The sequence below is a fragment of the Mirounga angustirostris genome, unplaced genomic scaffold, assembly GCF_029215605.1.
Source record: "Mirounga angustirostris isolate CCGP_5_RB_7025 unplaced genomic scaffold, mMirAng1.0.hap1 SCAF_12, whole genome shotgun sequence".
Classification (NCBI taxonomy): Eukaryota; Metazoa; Chordata; class Mammalia; order Carnivora; family Phocidae; genus Mirounga; species Mirounga angustirostris.
In genome coordinates, this window is record NW_026991720.1 from 68,013,481 (window position 1) to 68,038,534 (window position 25,054).

General features: G+C 40.7%; 1 long non-coding RNA gene across 5 annotated transcripts; it reads right to left on the reverse strand.

Moving 5' to 3' along the window:
* Positions 1-742: 742 nt before the first annotated feature.
* On the reverse strand, positions 743-25,004 carry LOC135362110 (uncharacterized). Of its 5 annotated transcripts, none has more exons than XR_010406528.1 (4): positions 24,521-25,004; positions 5,114-5,220; positions 3,042-3,247; positions 743-2,450 (listed from the first exon to the last, which is right to left on the reverse strand). It is a non-coding gene; the product is annotated as an uncharacterized LOC135362110 (long non-coding RNA). The 5 variants fall into 5 exon arrangements; XR_010406531.1 differs by lacking the exon at positions 5,114-5,220 and adding an exon at positions 23,582-23,708; XR_010406529.1 differs by lacking the exon at positions 24,521-25,004 and adding an exon at positions 6,226-7,154.
* Positions 25,005-25,054: the final 50 nt, after the last annotated feature.

Sequence of the window (25,054 nt, forward strand, 5' to 3'; positions counted from 1 at the left end):
TTTGGTGCTTATTGTACAGCAGTAAATAAAACACACAGGGCCCCAGCCTGTTTGAAATTTACAGACTAGCAAACTAGGTTTTTTGTAAACAAAAAATCCAGAGTGTGATAAGTATCAAACATTTGTTCAGTGAACCTGGCCCAAATTAAAAGATAAATGTTTGATCAATGAATCAATGTTTGAATGAGTGAACAAATGAGATGGATTGACTGACCTTTAAGATTTTATAACTCTGAGATTCTTACCATAGCAGGATAATTAGAATTTTTTTTTCTGATTCCCATTTTCTATTCCTATATTGGTATGAGTGAAAAATGTTGAGAAAGAATTAAGCTAAATCTGCCAGTCATAAAACTTCATAAGAAAATCAATTAAGTAGCTCAAAATCATTTCTGTACTTTCAGAAAAAAAAGAAGCAGATGTCTGATGATATTTTTAATTGAATTCAGAAGTTATTACCTACAAGAACCTTTAATTTATTCTTACCCAGTCAATCGAAAACAATTTAAGCAAAGCAGAATCTGTTTTCTTCTAAGTTGCAACTGAGCTGAGGGCTGTCATGCCAAGTTTCACCCAGTGTGAATTTCAGCAGCTGAATGATAAACACCAGTAAAAGAAGGCCTTTTCTAGAAAGCCAGCAGGACTGCTTTAGCCAAGTTTATGCTACTAGGCAACAACCTAAGAAAACCAATATTCTGTTGCTAATTACCCATCTAAAAGGCTAGAGAGGAAATTACAGAAAGAAGCAATCTTCTTAATAATTCCCCCATTACCCAATCCTGAATCATCTCTTACCCATGAAAGGATGAACATAGAAGTTTCAGAGAATCCCAATTCTCATTAAAGTAAGGAAAGAGATTGCTTCCCTAAAGAAATGGGCTTAACAATTCTGTGTATAGGTATAGTAACATGTAGTAATTTACAAATGTAGTGGATGAAAGTGACAGACAGGGTAAGTTTCTGGGGACTGAAAGGGTGGGAGCCAGAAACCCCAAACTGATGTCAATTCCATCAGCCACATTGCAACCTGGCCTCTACTGGTTCATCCATTCACTCATCACATGTGAACAAGACAGAAAAACTTACAGTGTAGTATAAAGGTCAGATAAGAAACAAGTAAACAAATAAACAAGATCATAAAGATAATTGTGCCTTGAAAATTTCCAAGGTGATATGATAGAGAGTAACTTGAGAAGCCTCATTTAATAGGCTGGTTAAAACCCTTCAGAGTATTTTTCTGGCCTAAGGTTTCATATATGTTGCAAACGTTCTCTGTGTTCTTTTTAAACTGGGCCTAACCATGCCCCTATAACATTAGCTAATGACACTTACTCTCTTTTCCAGCCAAGTCATGATGAGTCTGTGGAAAGGAAGAGAAAGGAAGGGAATGGGGGACGTTTTTAACACAATGGTCGAAATAAGCCAACATAAGAATACCATAAGAAAACTCACTTCTTCCTTTATGACCGTGGCAAAGGCAAATTCCTTAGGAAGGCTAAAAAAGCAAGAATATTGAAGAAATAGTTGAAAAATTGGATTTCAAAAAAATTCAAAGCTTTTGCTCTTAGAAAAACACCTTTTAAGAAAGGAAAAGGTAGACTGCAGACTGGGAGAAAATATCTAATATATATCCAAAATATTATTTGTGTGCACACCTAATATTATGTGTATATATACATATATGTGTGTATATACATACAAGTATTATATATACATATAGGACATATATGTATCATATTTCATGTATACCTAAAAAGGACACATATGGAGCATATAAAGAATTCTTAGATATCAATAAGAAGACAAACAACCCAATTTTTAAATGAACAAAAGCTTTGAATAGGAACTTTACAAAGGAGGATACGCAAATGGCTAATAGTACATGAAAACATGGTCAACACCATTAGTCATCAGAGAAGTACATATTAAAACCACAATGGAATACCCCTTTACACCTGCTAGAATGGCTAAGATGAAAGAGTAACCATACCAAGAGTTGGTGAGGATGGGAAAAAACTGGAACACTCTTACACTGCTGGTGTTCATGCAAACTTGTATACAATGTTCATAAAAGCTTTATTCATAATAGCTACAAACAGAAACCTACTGCCCATCACAGGTGATTGGATAAACTAGTTGTGTTATATCTATAAAGTGGAATACTATTTAGCAATAAAATGAACCACTAATACATTCAACAACAACATGAATGAATGAATCTCAGAAACATGCTGAACAAAATATGCCAGGTATAAAAGTCATGATGTAGGGGCGCCTGGGTGGCTCAGTCGGTTAAGCGGCTGCCTTCAGCTCAGGTCACGATCCCAGGGTCCTGGGATCGAGCCCCATGTCGGGCTCCTTGCTCAGTGGAGAGCCTGCTTCTCCCTCTCCCTCTGCCTGCTGCTCCCCCTGCTTGTGCTATCTCTCCCTCGGAGTCAAATAGATAAAATCTAAAAAAAAAAAAAAAAAAAAGTCATGATGTATGAAAACATTTATATGAGATTCTAGAAAAAAGGAAATATAATCTGCAGTGATAAAAAGCAGATCAGTGGTTATCTGGAGCTGGAGTTCAGGATGGATTGACATTTAGAGAGCATGAGGAAAATTTTGGAGTGATGGAAATGTTCTACAATATGGTGGTGACTATAATGGTGGTTAGAGAGATGTATGTATACATTTGTCAAAACTCTCAAAATGTATACATATAAGAATCACATTTTATTATATGTAAATAATAATGTTGATTATACACAATAAAGTTGATTTTTGAAAACTAGCTTCTTTCAAAAAGTGGTTTTAATGTTTGCTTATAATACTGGTATAAGTGTGTCATTCACTGGATCAATCCACAAAATTTGAGATTGGAAAGTTAGGCAGACATGGAGCCAATATAACAACCATAGCCCCAGATTATTCGCTGACCTGGTTTTACTAAATTTGCCATGCCAATCTTGAAAGAAATTCTGTGAAGAAAAAGTCTCTGGTCCAGTAGATTATAGAGAGACTGAATGCTCTATCTGTAGATTCACATTATACATTACCCTAAATTTGGTTCTGAAAGTCCTATAAAGAATATCCAGTAGAGGGGTGCCTGGGTGGCTCAGTCGTTAAGCATCTGCCTTCAGCTCGGGTCATGGTCTCAGGGTCCTGGGATCGAGCCCTGCATCGGGCTACCTGCTTGTCGGGAGGCCTGCTTCTCCCTCTTCCACTCCCCCTGCTTGTGTTCCCTCTCTCGCTGTGTTTCTCTCTGTCAAATAAACAAATAAAATCTTAAAAAAAAAAAAAGAATATCCAGTGGAACAGGTTTGGGAAACACTAAATTAGTTGGTCAATGTCAATCTGGAGGGAAGTGTCTTAGAGTTTTTAATCATCTATATATGTTTTAAATCTCAAAAAAAAATGATTTAGTATGTAGCATTTTCCACATGTATTTGAGCATGGTACTCATCTTGTAAAATTGTGTTCCATATTATTTGTTACAAAAATAGTTTTTTAGGGTTCTTCCAAAGAGCTTGGTACTTGACTCCATCCTTACAAACAACTTGGCCAAATGGCAAAAACTAGATTGTCAGATTTTTGGATGACACAACCTATTTTTTTAATGATAGTCATTATTATAGAATTTGAATCTACCAAGATCTTGGACAGGCAAGATTGATGGGATTTTAAAAACTTATTGGGTTTGAATGTTAATGTTAATATAAGTGTATATGTTTTCTGGGGGACAGAGCAGACCAGGCTTTGGAGTTTTAGTTGACCTTAAACTCGACCAAAAGCATAATGTTGCAGCATTAAAAACCAATTCAAGCCTAGTCTACACAATTAAAAGAACAGTGTCAAGAACAATAAGAAGAGAACCGTTATAGATAAGTACCACTGTAGATCTAAAAGATGGAGAAAGATCTGAGAATGATGCCAAACGAATACCGTCCAAAATCTGGGGAAAAGAATACACAGGCATAATGGTATTTGCCTCCAAATATGTGGGGAAATTTCATGGACTGTCACTCAAGCATCTTGACTGCCAGCTTCTAGACCTCTTTAAATCTCTAATTGTACCTAACCAAGGCTGTTTTAATCAGAATAGAAATTTATTCACAAAATCCACAGAACGTGGGAAGACCAGGTTCCTCCCAGGATGGAAAGAACTCTGGGACAGGGTGGCCAGAAGCCAAACAGGGGTCAAGACAGGAGAAATATGGTCCCTATACCCCTGCCTCTACCATTAACGATGAACCATCAGCACCCATCCCATTCTTGCTTTTGCAGCATTCACTCAGGACTCAACACCTGTTAAATGGCAAAAAAAGTTGGACCAAAATCATGTGCCTGGCCTGGGCTGGATTTATTTTGAGTTCTTCCAAAACCAAAACTAGCAGTAATGAGATGGTTCTTGACCTGGGATCCTGTAAAGATGTCCTTGCTTGAAGAAGGAATTTATACTAAATGAACTCTTATCAAAGATTCTTTCTCAATGTGGGAAAGGCAACAATTACTCAGACTCATTCAGTGAGAACTTTAAAATCAATAATGGAATCAAATTTTTAAAAAAAATTAAATTAATAATGGGCAAACAAGAATATTTTAAGAGGGGAATATACCTTAGAAGATATCTACAACAACAATTAATCTTTATCAATGTGGAAACTGGGACCTCCAGTAATCAAATGAGTTTTTTTCATAGACTCTCAGTGAATGAGTACTGTAAAGGCCAAGGGCAGGTTGCCCCAAGATGGGCCACTTTGGCATGAAGATTATTCTGAATTAAAACCAATTAAAACCCAGCAGACTCAAGAAAAACTCTTTACCTTTCCACAACTGCCTAAAAGAATTTCAATAGAGGAACTGCTCCAGAAAGAGAGCTATCACCATAGGGAACTACATTATAACATGAACTAGGTATGGTAGACAGGGAAGAACCTAGCAAGGCCTGTTTGACCAAAGTCATCTATGTCCCATTGTTTCTGTGTGGCCCAGAAAACCCTTGTTTACCAAACATTTACTTTTTGGTCTTCCTGTGAATTGCATTCCTTCCCTTTTGAAGTCCCAGACCCCCACCCATAACCTTCTCCTCCCCGGCCCCATTCTCCTTAGTTCAGAGTAACATATATACCTTGTTTTTCCTGATTGTCTTTGGAAATTTTATGTCTATGTGGATTCCCAGTTCTTTCATAAATCAAAATATAGAAACTCGTGGATTAAACCATTAGACAGCATTCCCTGAAGGACAGAGTACATTATATTAATTCTTTCTTCTTATTGTAGAGGCAGAAAAAGAAATAAGGATTTCCTTAAGTGTTGTGTCAAAATATCAGGATAAAACATGGAAACTTCAGTCATTCAGATTCTTCATATATATATATATATATATCTAATAATTCTCTGGCCTCCCACTTCCTTTCAAATTGATGTAGGGTGTAGATTCTCTAACTGCTCCCATCCTGAAACAATGTGTCCTTTAGCAGCCAAGGATGCAGCATAACCCAGAAGCACTCATTTAAAAGAAAATCAAAAAAGAAGAAAAAAGAAGAAAGGACATTAATGGACAGGGAAAAAGAGGCTATGCAAAAATTGAAGCCCCTCATCACTATTATAATTCTCTCTACACGATTGCTGGGTTAACTTTCTTTCTTTCTTTCTTTCTTTCTTTCTTTCTTTCTTTCTTTCTTTCTTTCTTTCTTTCTTTCTTTCTTTCTTTAGGATTTTATTTATTTATTTGAGATAGAGAGCTCAAGCAAGCACGAGATGGGGGAGGGGCGGAGGAGGAAGGAGAGGGACAAGCAGACTCTGCCCTGAGTGTGGAGCCCCATGTGGGGCTCAAACTCGTAAACCTGAGATCACGACATGAGCCGAAACCACGAGTTGGACGCTTAACCAACAGAGCCACCCAGGCACCTCTGGGTTCATTTTCTTTTTCTTTTTCTTTTTTTTTTTTCTGGGTTCATTTTCTAATAGCAACTCCATAGTCCTCTCTTCTGGCTGCTCAGCGTCTCCAGTGGAGACACCTCTTCAGCTCAGACTCTGAATCCTACCATTTGGCTGATTCTAGACATTGTCAGTGACAGCCTGTTTACCACCCCATAATACCACAGGTCAGAAGGGCTATCACGGCTGTTTCTTAGCAAGCTCAAAGTTTTCTTAGAGCAGAGCTCATGCTGGGCAAGTTTCCACCCAGACTTCTAAGCAACCAACTTCTTTTTCATTCGAATTTCACCATTAATTCACCTTGGAGTATTGGTCGTGACATCTCTCTTTACATCCCTGATGTTTCCAGAGGAAATGCTCATACTGAACTAACTCTGGGAACCATCTGGGAGGAAGCATTTGCATAACCCTTTCCAAAATAACAGCATGGCAGCCTTCCCAGCTCACAGCCACAACATCCTGTGGAATCAGCAAAACTGTTGAAAAAGCCAACAACCAATTTGAATTAGAACAATTCCATGGGGGCTCAGGGCAACAAGGTTTTTATTCCTAGAATCTAGAATAGTGGTATTCTTAGATCATGATCCAAGACAGATCTGAAACAAGTTTGACACCACCCACCCCCAAATCTCACTTAACGCAGTATGCTTTTTCCCCTCTATTCTATTGCATTTTCATGCTAGTTGTGACCCAGTAAGCTGATTTCATGATCCACTAATCGGTCATGACCCATAATCCAAAAAGCATTGCTGTAGAACATGGAGAAAGTCTCTTTTATCTGGGGTCATTTCAAATGGCCATGTTTTAAGGATTTTAAAGCAGTGCTGTACATTAGAGCCACCGGAGACACTAGAAAAATTAAGATGGCTCGCTCCCCTGGCTAGAGAGTCTGATTCAACTGGTAGCAAGCAAGCAGCAGGCATTGTGAAAGCTCTCTAAGTAATCCTAACATGTGGCCAGGATTGGGAACCATTGCTCTAGTGTAGAGCAACTAATAAGAAAACCTACAAGATCCTTTACTGCAGTACACTTGTCCAAAGAATCTCGCCTGGAGAAGTTATTCTGCGTAATATAAATTTGTCACTACATAGGTTGTTTATCAGTTTGCCGCATTCGGTACAGGACGATCTTTAAAGCACTTTACAATCTCTGTTTTTCCACTTGAGCAGCAGAATCCCTAAAGGCCAGGAGGCCTGAGCGCTGGGCCTCTTGCCTTGGACACAAGGTCAAGGCAGGCCAGAGTTATTATACATCCGCCTCTGGTCTGTGTGACCTTTCCCCTAGTAAGCTTGATTCCCATGAACAGAAACTAGATGCCTGAGAGCTGACACATGGAAAGCGCCTACTGTTCCACAGCAGTGACCCTTCACCTACTAAACTTCCTCTTGTTGACTCTACTGCCAGCCGCCAGCCCGAACAGCCCAGGCTGTGGGTGTGGGACTGACCTTTTACCCACTTAGCCAGCGAGAGGCCCAGCATCTGCTAGCTTCTGCAGGATGGGCTGTATTTCTTCCTTCCAGCACAATGTTGATGAAAATGTGGGGAAGAATCACTTGATTTTTATTTCTAAACAGGAAGTGGGACTATGACTTAGGGCTGTAGCATACAAAAAAACAATCCTTTCGTTCCAATATACAGTGCATTCTGAGGTGCCTATTTGTTGCCAAATGCAGTGGGGGCACCCTACTGTGAAAGGGCTGAAAGAAAGAACACAGAAGGGGAGCTCCACACCTTTGTTCTCTGGACTCAGCTCAGACTAGTGAAACACAGCCAGGCCCCTTTCTTCAGTCAAGAACATAAATGTGTCCCCCAAACTCAGCATTGTCGGATGTTCACATTTAGTTTTCAGAAGACTAAAAGCAGAAAGGAATGTGTGTCTGTGTGATTACTGTGAAAGCTAAAGATTGTGTAGTTTTCTTTCTGGCAAAATCTAACAGATGCTCTACATATGAAGGACACCAGAAAATTTAAAAAAAAAAACAACATCCTAGAAGAAGCAAGCAGTTGAGTTTCCAGCACTTTTTGTGTTTTTTTTTTTAAATTTCAATTCAATTAGCCAACATATAGTACATCATTAGTTTCAGATGTAGAGTTCAATAATTCATCAGTTTCCTATAACACCCAGTGCTCATGACATCACGTGCCCTCCTTAATGTGCATCACCCAGGTACTCCCCCACCCACCCACCCACCACCCTTCTGCAACCCTCAGTTTGTTTCCCATAGTCTCTCATGGTTTGTCTCTCTCTCTGATTTCTTTCCATTCTGTTTTCCTCCCTTCCCCTACTGTCCTTTGCCTGCTTCTTATATTCCACATATGAATGAAACCATGTGATAATTGTCTTTCTCTGATTGACTTATTTCGCTCTGCATAATACCCTCCAGTTCTTTTTGGTTTGTTTTTGAACTCAGTTTTATACAGTTGCCTGGTTTGGGCCAGAGGAACAAGCATTCTTGGTTCTGAAGAGTCAGAAAGGCTAATGTAAAAAATCCTAAATTTCCCAAGCTGCAGAAGAGGGTGGCAAAGATTCTCGTTTAAACTGAGATTTAGAAAACTCACATTTCCTAGTAGCTATGTGTCGTAGGTGACTTAATGACTCTCCTGCCTTGGTTTTTCCTCTGCAAGAGAAAGTGCTAGATTAACGAAGGATTTTCATGCCTGCAGTTGACAATTTCCCCCCGGGCAGGTTTTCTAAGTGGAAAGGGGACGGCGGGGGCAGGGGTCCTGTTGCAGGCCAAAACGTGGAGACTGCTTGGACCTCAAGCCCTGGAATAACAAGGGGTTACATCTTCCAAATCCGATGCACTGATTCACTGATTTCTAGAGCGCTATGTTGAGAAGAATCCTGGGCCAAACCAGACCTAACTGGAAAGGATGTTATGATCTATTATTGGTGGTGTCAGCCACAGTTGGAGACAGAAGAACTTGCACAACATGTACTTGCTTAAACTAGTATTTTCAAACAAAGAAAATTGTAGTGTGACATCCAGTTATCTATCCTTTTACTGTTCAGCATTGTTAAAAAGAAAGACACAAGCCCAAAATGGTATCAGTTAGACTAAGTTCCCAAACTGAGGCTTCATATCTGACCAAATTGAAGTTTCAACCTTCCCAGAAATGCACTCTTAACCAGCCAGTCAGGGATTTTCCCTTCAGTGCCTATGAGTCTGCCACTTGGGCCCTCTTCATCCCCACCCACCTTCCCCAAAGTTGAGGAGGTGATCTGCGTGATAAGGCCCCTTGCTTTTCCCTCTAAGGGAAAGTGGCCTCCCCTGGCTTTGCTAGTAACTTTCTTGTCCCACCCTTTTTCTATAAAAACCTTCAACAGATGAATGGATAAAGAGGATGTGGTCCATATATACAGTCCACATAAGGCAATAGGCAGGGATGATAAGGGAGAGAAAGAGCTGATTATGGGCTCCTCAGGCCTGGAGTCTCCTGGCCTCTTGATATACCCAAGGGGGTTAGAATAGAAGGCAGGAGAACACTGATTCAATTCCCTGTCCTGATTCGGCCTTCCAATTCTGTCAAAAATCTATTCTGAATGGATATATGTCAAATTGGTTTGCCTATTCTTTTGCCTTATCTATTGGCATTTCAACTTTTGAAATAACCTTAATTTTTCCTATAATTAGAGAAGTAACACAAGTTTCATTGCTTAACATTTGGAAAAGCACAATAAAAGCAAATGTAAATACTGATATATCTAAACCCCCCTGCAAATAACCCCTATGGACATTCTGGGTTATTTTCTTTATATATATGTTTATGCATATGTCTATGCATATAATATTAAAAATATAACCATGTATGTTTTCCATTAACATTTCTTATTATCCCCTGACCCCTTCCCTCATTTGGGCAGCTGAACCATGATTCACAGTGGAAGCCAAAAATACATGTTTGGAAGATCTGCTTTACTGAGGTATTATGATATGGGTTTTTTTTTTTCTCAGATCCATAAAAACCTATGTATGATTTCCGTGATCCATTCACTAATCCCCTTTTAAGTTTCATTTGAGCTGTTGTCAAGTTTTCTTCAACTTTTATTCTCTTCTGCACCCCCAATCCGGAGAATCTCTTTTAGTTCTAGAGGTAATAGTGGGAATCTTGATGTGATTTATTGCATATTTATTATGCTCCAAATCCCCTCAAGGCCTAGGCCTTTGAAACTCGTTTTCTTCACCAAAACTCTAGGAACATAGCAAAGGTAGAAATGGCTGCATAGGGAATGAGGCAGACAGGCCTAAATTAGCCTTCTAGAGTTTTCTGCAACCCAGTGGGTACAGTCATAACAAAGGGAAACTGAGGAGGATGGGATATGAGACTATGGTCTAGTATGCTTCAAGAACAGCAGAATGAGGTTGTGCATGCTCCCTCTGAGCCAAGCCCTGGGCGGGGGGGGGGGGGGGGGGGGGGCGGGCGGGAATAGATGCTGTGTGTGTTCATGCTCCCATTAAGAACTGCTTTTTGGTTTGCTACAGTCCTGTGGGCCTTGTGAACATAAGCCATACTGGCTTTCAGAGCTCAGTGATTTGGGAGCTCATCCCTTGGATGGCAGCCTTAAAGTTGGGGCACTCAATGTTTGGTCTAAAACCTTTGCTCTTGAGGGGGGGAAAGATGGCAGAGGAGTAGGGGACCCTATTCCAACCAGTCCCCAGAATTCAGCTGGATATCTACCAGACCACTCTGAACACCCACACAATCAGCCTGAGATGTAAGAAGATCTGGATCTCTACAAACAGAATATCGCAGGCAGTTGGTTCCGTAGTTTGAAGTGGGGAGCCATGATTCCATGGGCAGATATCAGAGGATAAATGGCAGTGGGAAGGAGCCAGCCATGGGGATCCTACAATGCCAGTGGTCCCATGCTGGGGACCAGGCACAGCCTCGCAGACTGGTAGCGATGGGGAAAGGACTTTAGGGCAGCCCCCAGATGGAAACCCGGAGCAGCGGGGCCACTCGTGTGAACTGGGGGCGGCTGGTGATTTTAGAAGCACAAAGGGCAGAGACGTGCCCCGACCTGGAGGGGAGGACTGGGAGCGCTGCAGAGGGGTGCACAACCCAGGATACTGCAGTTTATAGCAGCACAGACAGAAACAGAGATAGTGTGGCCTGGAGAGCTCACTGAAGAACAGACTACGATCTCTCTGCTCTGAGGCAGAGGGTTGGAAACGGTCTCTTCTGCTCTGACTCTCGGAAGAGAGGCGGAAAGCCACCAGAGAACAAAAGCCCTCCAAAACCGGTTTTCACTGAGCCCATCCCCTGCCACAGGGAGCAGGGCAACTCTGCCCAAACAGGGTTGCCTGAGTAGCAGTGTGGCAGGCCCCTCCCCCAGAAAACAGGCTGGGAAAACAAGAGGCCATCAACCCTAAGGTCTCTATAAAACAGGTGCATCTTTCTTGGGTTGTGGTCAATAATTTGGACTCTATAGATTCCCTCAACCACCCAACAGAATGACTAGGAGGAGGAACCCCCAAAATAGGAAAGACTGAGACTATGACTTATGCCACAGAGTTACAAATGGATTCAGATATAACCAAGATGTTGGAGATGGAATTCAGGGTAGCAATTGTGAAGACAATAGCTAGAATGGAGAAATCAATTAGTGGCAACATAGAGTCTCTAAGGGCAGAAATGAAAGCTGAATTGGCAGAACTTAAAAATGCTATCAATGAGATCTAATCTAATCTAGATAATCTAACAGCTAGGGTAAGCAAGGCAGAAGAATGAATTAGTGACCTAGAAGACCAATTAATAGACAAAAAGGGAAAAGAGGAGGCCAAGGAAAAACAACTCAGAATCCATGAAAATAGAGTCAGAGAAATAGTGACACCATGAAACGTTCCAATGTCAGAATTATTGGAATCCCTGAGGGAGCAGACAGAGAGAGAGGACTAGAAGATATATTTGAGCAAATCATAGCCGAGAACTTCCCTAATCTGGGGAATGAAACAAACATTCTTGTCCTAGAGGCAGAGAGGACCCCTCCCAAGATCAAGGAAAACAGGCCAACACCCCGGCATGTAATAGTAAAACGCGCAAATCTTAGAACCAAGGAAACCATCTTAAGGGCAGTTAGGGGGAAGAGATTCCTTACGTACAGAGGGAGGAACAGCAGAATAACGTCAGACCTATTCACAGAGACCTGGCAAGCCAGAAAAGCCTGGCAAGACATATTCAGGGTACTAAATGAGAAGAATATGCAGCCAAGAATACTTTATCCATCAAGGCTGTCATTTAGAATGGATGGAGAGATGCAGAGCTTCCAAGACAGGCAGAAACTGAAAGACTGTGACCACTAGGCTGGTCCTGCAAGAAATATTAAGGATGGGTTCTATAAAGGAAGAAATACCCCAAGAGTGATATAGAAAAGAAATTTACAGGGACAATCTACAAAAACGAGGTCTTCACAGGCAACATGATGACAATAAATTCATATCTTTCAATAATCACTCTCAACGTGAACGGCCTAAATGCTCCAATAAAATGGCCCAGGGTTGCAGATTGGATCAAAAGACAGGACCCATCCATATGTTGTCTACAAGAGACTCATTTTGAACCTAAAGATACATCCAGACTGAAAGTGAAGGGATGGAGATCCATCTTCCATGACAACGGACCTCAAAAGAAAGCCAGAGTAGCAATTCTTATATCAGACAAATTAGATTTTAAACTAAAGACTGTAGTTAGAGACACAGAAGGACACTATATCATTCTTAAAGGATCTATCCAACAAGAAGATCTAACAATTGTAAATATCTACACCCCCAACATGGGAACAGCCATCTACATAAGCCAACTGTTAACCAAAATAAAGAGTCATATTGATAACAATATGTTAATTGTAGGAGACCTCAATACTCCACTCTCAGCAATAGATCATCTAAGCAGAAAATCAACAAAGAAACAAGAGCTTTGAATGACACACTGGACCAGATGGACCTCACAGATATATACAGAACATTCCACCCTAAAACAACAGAATACTCATTCTTCTTGAGCACACATGGAACTTTCTCCATAATAGACCATATACTGGGTCACAGGGCTCACCTGATATGAAAAGATTGAGATTATTCCCTGCATATTCTCAGACCACAATGCTTTAAAAGTGGAACTCAATCAGAAGAAAAAATTAGAAGAAATTCAAACACTTGGAAGCTAAAGACCACTCTGCTCAAGAATGTTTGGGTCAACCAGGAAATCAAAGAAGAACTTAAACAATTCATGGAAACCAATGAGAACAAAAACACATCATTCCAAAACCTATGGGATACTACTAACATCCCATAGGGGGAAATACATAGTCATCCAAGCCTCACTCAAAAAAATAGAAAAATCCCAAATTCACCAACAAACTCTATACCTTAAAGAACTAGAGAAAAAGCAACAAACAATGCCTAAGGCACACATTAGAAGAGAAATAATTAAGATTAGAGCAGAGATCAGGGAGTTAGAAACCAGAAACACAGTACATCAGATCAATGAAACTAGAAGCTGGTTCTTTGAAAGAATTAATAAGATTGTTAAACCACTGGTCAGACTTATCCAAAAGAAGAGAGAAAGGACCCAAATTAATAAAATTATGAATGAAAGGGGAGAGATCATGACTAACATCAAGGAAATAGAAACAATTATTAGAAATTATTATCAACAACTATATGCCAATAAACTGAGCAATCTGGATGAAATAGATGCCTTCCTGGAAATAAACTCCCAAGACTGAAACAGGAAGAAATTGACAACCTGAATAGGCCAATAACCAGTAACGAGATTGAAGCAGTGATCAAAAACCTCCCAAAAAACGAGAGTCCAGGGCCTAATGGATTCCCTGGGGAATTCTACCAAACATTCAAAGAAGAAATAATACCTATTCTCCTGAAGCTGTTAAAAAAAATAGAAACAGAAGGAAAGCTTCCAGACTCATTCTATGAGGCCAACATTACCTTAATCCCCAAACCAGGCAAAGACCCCATCACAAAGGAGAATTTCAGACCAATATCCCTGATGAATATGGATTCCAAAATCCTCAACAAAATCCTAGCTAATAGGGTCCAACAATACATTAAAAGAATCATCCACCACGACCAAGGTGGATTTATCCCTGGGATACAAGGGTGGTTTAACATTTGCAAATCAATCAATGTGATAGAACACATTAATAAGAGGAGAGAGAAAAACCATATGGTCTTCTCAATTGATGCAGAAAAAGCATTTGACAAAATACAGCATCCTTTCCTGATTAAAACTCTTCAGAGTATAGGGATAGAAGGAATATTCCTCAAGTTCATAAAATCCATGTATGAAAAACCCACAGCGAATATCATCCTCAATGGGGAAAAGCTGAGAGCCTTGCCCTTAAGATCAGGAACACTCAAAGGATGCCCACTCTCACCACTATTGTTCAACATAGTACTAGAAGTCCTAGCAACAGCAATCAGACAACAAAAAGAAATAAAGGTATTCAAATTGGCAAAGAAGAAGTCAAACTCTCTCTTTTTGCAGATGACATGATATTTTATGTGGAAAACCCAAAAGACTCCACCCCCAAATTACTAGAACTCATATAGCAATTCAGTAATGTGGCAGGATACAAAATCAATGCACAGAAATCAGTTGCTTTCTTATACACTAACCATGCAACTGTAGAAAGAGAAATTAGGGAAATGATTCCATTTACAATAGCACCAAAAACTATAAGACACCTCGGAATAAACCTAACCAAAGAGGTAAAGGATCTATAGTCTAGGAACTACAGAACACTCATGAAAGAAATTGAAGAAGACACAAAAAGATGGAAAAACATTCCATGCTCATGGATTGGAAGAATAAATATTGTTAAAATGTCTATGCTACCCAGAGCAATCTATACCTTCAACGCCATCCCGATCAAAATTCCAATGACATTTTTCAAAGTGCTGGAACAAACAATCCTAAAATTTGTATGGAATCAGAAAAGACCCCGAATCGCCAAGGACATGTTGAAAAAGAAAAACAAAGGAGCATCATGTTGCCCGATTTCAAGCTATATTACAAAGCAGTGATCACCAAGACAGCATGGTACTGGCACAAAAACAGACATATAGACCAATAGAACAGAATAGAGAACCCAGATATGGACCCTCAACTCTATGGTCAAATAATCTTCCACAGGGGCACCTGGGTGGCTCAGTTGGTTAAGTGACTGCCTTCGGCTCAGGTCATGATCCTGGAGTCCCGGGATCGAGTCCCACATCGGGCTCCCTGCTCGGCAGGGAGTCTGCTTCTCCCTCTGACCCTCCTCCCTCTCATGCTCTCTGTCTCTCATTGTCTCTCTCGCAAATAAATAAAATCTTAAAAAAAAAAAAAATCTTCCACAAAGCAGGAAAAAACATGCAATGGAAAAAAGACAGTCTCTTCAATAAATGGTGCTGGGAAAATTGGACAGCCACATGCAGAAGAATGAAACTTGACCATTCACTAACACCATACACAAAGATAAAGTCAAAGTGGATGAAAGACCTCAATGTGAGACAGGAATCCATCAAAATCCTAGAGAAGAACATAGGCAGTAACCTCTTTGACATCGGCCACAGCAACTTCTTTCAAGATACATCTCCAAAAGCTAGTGAAACAAAAGCAAAAATGAACTTTTGGGACTTCATCAAGATAAAAAGCTTCTGCACAGCAAAGGAAACAGTCAACAAAACAAAGAGGCAACCCATGGAATGGGAGAAGATATTTACAAATGACAGTACAGATAAAGGGCTTGTATCTAAGACCTACAAAGAACTTCTCAAACTCAACACCCAAAAAACTAATAGTCAAGTCAAAAAATGGGCAGAAGACATGAACAGACACTTCTCCGAAGAAGACATACAAATGGCTAACAGACACATGAAAAAATGTTCATCATCATTAGCCATCAGGGAAATCCAAATCAAAACCACATTGAGATACCACCTTACACAAGTTAGAATGGCAAAAATGGACAAGGCAAGAAACAACAAATGTTGGAGAGGTTATGGAGAAAGGGGAAACCTCTTACACTATTGGTGGGAATGCAAGTTAGTACACTTTGGAAAACAGTGTGGAGGTGCCTCAAAAAATTAAAAATAGAACTACCCTATGACCTAGCAATTGCACTCCTGGGTATTTATCCCAAAGACACAGATGTAGTGAAAAGAAGGGCCATATGCATCCCAACGTTCATAGCAGCAATGTCCGCAATAGCCAAACTGTGGAAAGAGCCGAGACGCCCTTCAACAGATGAATGGATAAAGAAGATGTGGTCCATATATACAGTGGAATATTACTCAGCCATCTGAAAGGATGAATACCCAACTTTTGCATTAACATGGATGGGACTGGAGGAGATTATGCTAAGTGAAATAAGTCAAGGAGAGAAAGTCAATTATCATATGGTTTCACTTATTTGTAGAATAAAAGGAATAGCATGGAGGACATTAGGAGAAGGAAGGGAAAAATGAAGGGGGGGATATCGGAGGGAGAGATGAATCATGAGAGACTATGGACTCTGAAAAACAAACTGAAGGTTTTAGAGGGGAGGGGGTTGGTGGGAAGGGTTAGCCCGGTGATGGGTATTAAGGAGGGCACATACTGCATGGAGCACTGGGTGTTATACGAAAACAATGAATCGTGGATCACTACATCAAAAACTAATGATGTATTGTATGGTGACTAACATAAAAAAAAAAAAAAAAAAGAACAGCAGAATGAAATGCTGCTCATGTACCCAAGAGCTGACAGGGGCCAAACAGAGAGAACCAGACTTGAATAGGTCTTTTAGATGGGAATGAAGGATAAAAGAGCTGCAATTTGCATTAATCAACAATCTAGGAGCAGATTCAATGAGAAACATCTCAATGGATGCTAGCATGGCTAGATGACACCAAGCACTAGATGTCCACCTGCCTCGATACTTTGGGACTATATGAGCTACTGGGAACATAGACACAACCTTGTTGGAAAGAATGGTAAAATCTCACATTAATTAAAAGGCCTCAGAATAGACATTGACCTGACTTATAGAAAAGCAAAAGAAAAGGAAAATGTCAACACTTGCATATTTGGCATTTATGGACTGAAATTTGTATACACTCTATATACTTAGAATGATTTAACTAGGGTTAGTTCACTCAGTGGGTGAAACAGAGAGAGCGTTAAGAGTTTTCCTAAGAATATAATCATAGTGTTGGACCATGTAACCCACAATGGGAAAGAAGAAAAGAAAATGCATACAAAGTATGAAGAAAGGCAAAACGGGAGTTTCCGTGAGTTTGGCAGTTGAGTCAAATACTGTAGGAGCATGGGAAGTGGCATATAGGGAGGGACATGTTTGTTTTCAATATTTTGGATGTCATGATATTATTTGTGAAGCCGAATTCTAGGGTGTGGTCATGGGAATGGATAGATATTGATGAATTGTAGATAGATATTGATAACTTGAGAGATTGATGAACTGAGGTGTGAAAATATTGGAGGATCATTCACCGTGATGTTGAAATCAACAAGAATGATGATAGGAATCATACAATGGTACATTCCTTGGCTACTAAGGAAGTAGCCAAGTATTCCATATAAGGCATGATAAAAAGGTAGTTGGTGGTGTTATCTGAAGCCTTGTCTTCAAAGGTCCTGTGATTTTAAAGGAGAACGGAGGAGTAGTAATATTTTGAATGCAGAGAAGTAATAAATAAGGTGTGGGAAGAGGATGACACCCATCTTGTTTTCAGGCCATGAAATATTTTGAGTTGAGAAGAAAAGCCATCTACACTTAGGAAGTCTTATGAGACATGGTGTCCTCAAGTTGTGATGAGAATATAAAAGGAATACTCAGAGAAGAACTTGGGGAGGTAGGAAGTTTGAGAACAGACGCTGAGTTCCAGAAGGCAAAACAGAAATGTATGGAAGAAGGGCCAAGAGAGTGAGAGGCCAAGTCAGATTGGGGGAATGCACAAATCAATTTGGAGAGGAAACTAGTCAAAGATGTATGAGTTGACAGGAGGAAATGTCAGGTCATACCTGAGTTAAATCAGCACTTGAGGCATGAGAGGACTGGCCTAGGTAGACTCTGAGGTCCAACAGTATAACACAGAGCCCAGAGAGCCATTTAGCTGAACTATGTGGAACCAGATGGCCACTGTTCACTGCTGTACCTCGATGTGTTATAACAGCCTGGGAGAGAGGGATCCCACCAGGAACAGGCTTAGGGAAGACCTGAGTGCATATTATCTAAGGGGAAACAGCCAGGGGAAAAAAATCTCACAGGGAAAATAACATGTCTGTTCCTTGGTTAAGAGACAGTAAGACAGAAGCAGCAGAAGAACAAGAAGAGGATGACCGACCATGAGAATGAAAGAAGTAACAAAGCCAGGAACCTGGGGGGTAAAGACAACATGACCAAAAAAAGGTCAATTAAGCGATGGAGAAAAACCTTTCCTAAAGCAGTGTATTTTATACATTGTTCATTGGTCAAGAACTATTACTGGCTTTAGTGTATAAAGCACTGAGTCATGCACCATGGAAAATATAATACAGAGGTATGAAGAAGGAAGGGAGAGTTCCCTTTTACACACATTCAATACCACGATTGAGTGTTGGGTATGATTTCTTCCCAGTCTCTTTACACGCATACATCAACCCATATTCACCTAATATAGCTTTTATTTTTTTCTTTTTTTAAAAGATTTTATTTATTCATTTGAGACCGAGAGATACAGAGAGAGCATGAGCAGTGGGAGAGGCAGAAGCAGGCTCCCTGCTGAGCCAAGAGCCCGAGGTGAGGCTCGATCCCAAGACCCTGGGATCATGACCTGAGCTGAAGGCAGACACTTAACCATCTGAGCCACCCAGGTGCCCCTCTTCATTTTTTTCTTAAAGAGAAATTGGACCTTACTATATACATGTTGGCCTGTGGCATGTTTTACAATTAACAAAATAGAGAGGACGATTTCCTGACACAAATGATGTCAGTCTAGGTCGTCTGGTAAGCAGATGCTGAGAGAGGAAGGCAAGAGGGTCTGGGTTTTTTGTTTTGGGGTTTTGTTTTGTTTTTTGGATTGGGGGAGAAACAAAAGCATACGTTCACCAAATCAGTGGCTGCTTAATACGTACCTGGAGTCATATTAATCTGCTCTAGCAAAAACACTACGTGTAGCAAGGCAGGGCCACCACTCCATTGGTTTATAATAGTCTACAGTCATTCTCAAGGAATTACCCAGTTGCCACAGATGAATTCAGTGGAGATATGATGGAACCAAAACTCTTGAAATACTTATAAGGATGGAACTAATCTCCATCATTCCTAGCAGGATACCATATTGGTTTGTATTTGCTACCTTAGTTGGGGGCATTTTCAGAGGTTTATACTTGACCTTCCCCACTATGACAGCTCTGTAACCCCATAGGCCACGGACCTAATGTGGGATTTTTCCAAGTGCCAATTGCCAAGTTTGTAAGTCCCAGTTATATATACATTCAAGGACCAGGGGAATGACCTCTATCTCTGTCCAGGGCAGGACTCCTCTACTGCAAAATGTTTGCTTTGGAGCTCTCAGCTGGATTGGCTGGGGGATGGTCTGTGAAAGGTGAAGAGGAAAGAGGCAATATTGGGTAAGGGAAAGCATGGAGACTGTGTGGTATATGTGACATCCGTGGAAGGAAAGGGGGCGTAGGAAGCAGAATTGACCTGGGACAGACTTATACCGCAATGCAAATGTAACAAAGCTGGAGCCAACCAGAAGAGGTCCGGGGAGCGAAGAATTCCTATTAACAGAGTCCCACATGGAGGAGAAATGGCCAGCCCTAGGTGTCTGTCCATCATTGAGGCTGGATGGGAAGAGCATGGCCTCAGTTCAAAGTCTGCACGGATCGCAAAGATGCCGCAGCTGGCCACTGTCAGCCAACTGCCCCCTTGCCACCAACAGCAGGTATCTTCGTGCTCAGGTATGTCATTTATTTTTATCTGTTCCCTCATGAGTACACACGTTCTCACATTCTTTTTGTTCTTGCAGGTAATACTGCAATGAACCATCTCGTACATGTATCTCTGCACGCTCTGTTGGTAAAACTCTAGGATACGTTTCTAGAAGTGGAATGACTAAAACATGTGGTGACTCTCCTTACAATTTTTATAAATTCTGCCAATTGCCTTCCAAAAAAAAAAAATGTGCCAGTTATACACTCCCACAAATAGTATAGGCGAACGCTTATTTCCCCAGGATTTGCCAACACGAGGAGATGTTATTAGCTTTTTTTGTTATTTGCCATCTGACAGAACTTTGATATGTAGCATTGTCTTACTACTTTTTATTTTCCTACTCACTCATTAGTTTGAGCATATTTCCATATGTTCGTTACACATTTGTTTTTCTTCTTCTTCTTTTTTTTTTTAAAGATTTTTATTTATTTATTAGAGAGAGAGTGAGAGAGAGCACAAACGGGGTGAGGGGCAGAGGGAGAAGCAGGCTCCCTGCCGAGCAGGGAGCCTGATGTGGGACTAGATCCCGGGACTCCGGGATCATGACCTGAGCCGAAGGCAGCCGCTTAACTGACTGAGCCACCCAGGCGCCCCTTGTTTTTCTTCTTTAGTTAATTTTTAATTTCCTTTGCTCACCTTCCCTTATTGGTTTTCAACACAAATATCAGACACAATTAAGAAATTTCTGGGTGGGAGCGGGAGAAAGAGTGCTCAGCCTGAAGCAAAAATCTTCTTGTCTCCCACCCAACGTCAAGATGTGTTAGCTTCAGGATTGACCCGGTTTCTTTTCCTGGTAACACTGAAGTTATAGGTGCCAAAAAAGAAAAATGAACTATTTTGTCTTGGTGTTGCTTTATTGAGGGGAAGAATTGTAGCCTTTATAAGTGTAAGGAGGCAAAGAATGAAACCAAGGGCTTCTTCGGAAGGAAGTATTGTGCACAGAAGAAAAAGTGAGCTAGAGCTGTAGGCTAGAACAAGAGGAGAGCCTCGTGGAAAGAAACGGGCGAGAGTCTCACCCATCCACCTTCACTTCTTGGCAATGGCCGAGCAGCCTTGAATTCTCACCTTCCCTTCCCCAGGAACCACCACAGTGACTACTTCCCCAGTGATTTCTCATTAACTCAGTGTTCCCAAACAAACGCATCATTTGTGTTCCCCCCTTCAGTCAACCTACCCTTTCCTCCTGACCTTTTGACTTCCCTGCTTCTATTAATGAAATCACCCCCTCCCAGTAATACAGGCTTAGAACATCACAGAACTTTTTATTTTCATTGTTCTCAGATTTGACAAGAGCTGGAAAGCCTACCAGTAAAGTGGTTCTATTCATTCTCTCTCCCATTACCCTAACACTTTCTTTTTTGCGTGTCTTCGAACTTCTTTTCAATCTTTACAACTCACATGACATGTCACTGCCTCCAAGGAAGTCTTCCCTGACCCCCCGCCACACACACACCTTATAGATATCACATTATTTTTTCTTTAGATTATTTACATGTTTTTATCCTGTCCTTGAAGACAGCGACTATGCTTTTTTCATCTTGATGGCCCCAGCACCAATCATAATGTCTGGTACATAATGGGTGTTCAATGAAGTTTTATTGCATTGAATTGTTTAACTGCTAACAATTTTGAGCTCCAACAGTTCCATGTTGCCTACCTCAGGAACCTCAAAGTCCTCATATCAGCATTTAAGGTTTTTATGATATAACCCTAAGCTCCCATGTCCTTCTTCCTTGGGGTACTCCAGATGGCAGCCAGACCAATCTAGTCATTATTTCTCTACTATATCTCTAGTTCCCACATGCATGCCTTTGCTCAGGCTTAGACATCCTTCCTCACTGTCTACCAATAATTAGCCCAAGTCTTGCTCATGTTTCTCAAGTCATCCCCAAAGCCAGTTAGGAGAGGACGCATTTCCTGATTCCCAACATAGCCCTTCCTCCAAACACCCCTTAGCACCATTACTATCACCATCAACATGACACATTGATTGAATCTCTTTTATAAACTGTTTTTAAATGCACTTAATTGTAATTTTTTTGCTCTGAGGATTAAATGAAAGTCCTGTGAATTAAAAAAAAAATTTTTTTTTAATTAGCCATTGTTTTCCACCACCCACTATTAGTCTGAGATATTTGAAAGAAGATGTTTCACACCAACCAAAGCATTTAGTCCAGTTCCTTGCACCTAGTAGCCTCTAAAAATACCAATTATAAGAAATATCACAGACCAAATGGTGATTTAGGCCTTGCTTTCCCTAATCTCTTCACCACTATGCTTTCACCAATATTCCCTTCTCACTCCCTAAAAGAAGGCTGCTCAATTGCCTATAATTATCACTTTCTCAGCAAGACCTTTCTTGCCTACCAAATCTAAGGTAGCTCCAGGCCATTATCTATAATTCCCACGAGAGAATACATCATGACTATTTTGCTCCCTGCTGAAACAGCCATTTCTTAACTAATCATTTGTCTCTTACATATTTTATAAATAATTTCTTCAAGTCTGCTGTTAATTTTTTAATTTTTTAACTTTAAATATTCTACATATATACATACATATTCTATCATACACACACACCTATATTTAGCAATACACACACATACTCTCTCTTGCTTCCATCATGGCTTTTGAAGTTCTTGATATATTTATATGTATATATGTATATATATTTATATTTATATTTTAATGCTCCCTCCCAATATGTCCCTGGAGGTGAAAGAATTGAAAAGGCATTTTTTCAGGATCTTGAAGCATTTTGTCAAATTAGACATCTCCAGCCCTCTGGCGAAAGTGTCATTGCATCCTTAAAGCTCTATCAGTGGTCTTACGTTATCAGATTCTGCTAAGCAAGCTGGATAGAATTAACTTGATGCTAGGTAAGCATACTCTTGAAAAGTTCAGGAATCAGGTGCCTCAAGCAGGGGTGCTGTGTTCAGCACTGTGTTCAAGGGGGAAACTTTGATACTCCCCCCTGCTCATCAGCACCAAATCATTTGATAGTCCTCTCATGGTTTACCTTTACTTGGATGAATGCACAAATTTCTCCATAACCATTGCCCCCAAATAATAATTCTCTTTGCTTTACTTCCATAGAGACTGGTTAACCTCCAAGATCAGTGGCCAGCCAGAGAATACAAGTGCCACTATCTTTCCAGGTCACTCTCTAATCATGGTGATACAAAGTGACTTAGCCAGCTGTGTAAACAACTTTACCCGCTTATTCCGGCCCAGTTATCGTAAGTGTCGCCAATTATAACAGTTTCCATCATAGAGAAATGACATAGAAGAATACAATGCACTGTGAGGGTAATCCAGTAAATATTCTTGGATGGGATGACGTGGAGACAAAAGTTTGGTGACCTCAGTACACAGCACTGAGCCATCTCTGTGAACATCATATGACTTCCCCTGATCTTTAGTCATCCAGCAACACGTAGGGGAGTAGTGCTGGGTAAGCCAGGAGAGCACTGGTGGGGCTTTCCAAAATTAGACCTGCCTGTAATACATCATTTTCCATGGCCTTTCATCTGCAAATTAGAGAGTAATTCTTTATAATATACATTTTTGCCTATTCCAGATCCCACAGACATGGAAAGAAAAGCAAATACATTCTTTTACTTCTGTTCTTAAGATGTAATCCAGGGGGGAGATAGTGGGGTGGATTTTTACCTTAAATTTTTCTTGCTTCATCAGAGATGGTTTTATTTCATTGTTTGGCTTCTTGTACACATTTTTTGTTTTGCTCTTCTTTTTTCTTTTCTTTTTTTTTTCTTGCTTCATCAAGCTATGCAAATACCTAATAAAGGATTTGGAGTACAAAAATACAAGTCCTAGGGGTACCTCGGTGGCTCAGTCAGTTGATCATCTGACTCTTGATTTCAGCTCAGGTCATGATCTGGGGGTGGCGGGATCAAGGCCCATGTCCAGCTTCGTCCTGCCTAGAGCATGCTAAAGATTCTCTCTCTCTCTCCCCCCTCCCTCCGTCCCTCTGCCCCCACTCACACACACACTCTCCTTCTCTCTTTCTCTAACATAAATAAATAAATAAATAAATAAATAAATAAATAAATAAATAAATAGATCATAGTGGTATCAAAACCTATCTTCAAGTGTAGATGCAATTTAGAGCTTCCCCCATGTTTGCACAATTGTTTAAGCTTAAGTAGTGATAAAGCAGGGTAGGAATCACAAGGATACACGAGACTTGGTCCCAACCCTGATCCTTTTCAGGGAAGGGGATTCAGAGAGGTCAATACAATAATATAAATAGCTACAATATAATGTCTAAGTGACAAAGGCCATATTAGAAGGATGGAGGAGAGGCCATCAGGAAAGACCTCTTGCAGCACATAGTTTGTGCTAGACATTTAAGAGTAGACAAAGATTTGAATTAAGGACATTCTATACAGGAGGTCAGAGTGAATAAATTCTGATGGTAGAAGGCGGCGAGTTAAACTGACAAATTGATCCCTTTATAACTTTGTTTTTAATTAACAGGGTAAACCTAATGAAGAGACTGTATTACTGGAGAAAAACAAATTGATGGCCTTTTATGGCCACAGGAAAAAGTAAATGTATTTTGGGAAGTTACTCAAGCCTAAGACTCACCAAAAAGAACTTTCAGTTCCTGACTTGTACTGTTCGCTCCTGGAGAAAAGACTAGAAGCAGTCTTTAAGCTATTTATTTCTCTCACTGTCCAATGGCAGAGAAGCTCATACTTTTGAATGCAGCTGATTGGCTACTGTAAAAGCCCGTTCTGAGCAAGAACCAATGACATCCCGGAGCTCAGATTCTTGGAAATAGTTTCTGGTCAGGAATGCGTGACATTGAGACAATCTCTCACTTGTAAACAAGGACGAGTCTGGGCGGGCCCCCAGCCCACGCGATCCGGGACTTTGTCCCAAGTGCCTGATCTTGAGCCCATGTACCTCCAGATGCCCGCCTCACCTTCCTCCTTACTCCTCACAGCCCCGGGCACTGGTGCCAGGTCTTTCCACCGACGGGACCACGCGCCGGGGGGCGGGGCCCAAAGTTCTTTATCTGAGCTGATTGGCGCGGCCCCAGTTCTGGACGCGTTTCTAAGTCCCAGTGACTCCTCCCCTTTGGAGTTGGGGGGGAGCGTGCGGGGAAACAAATAAAAC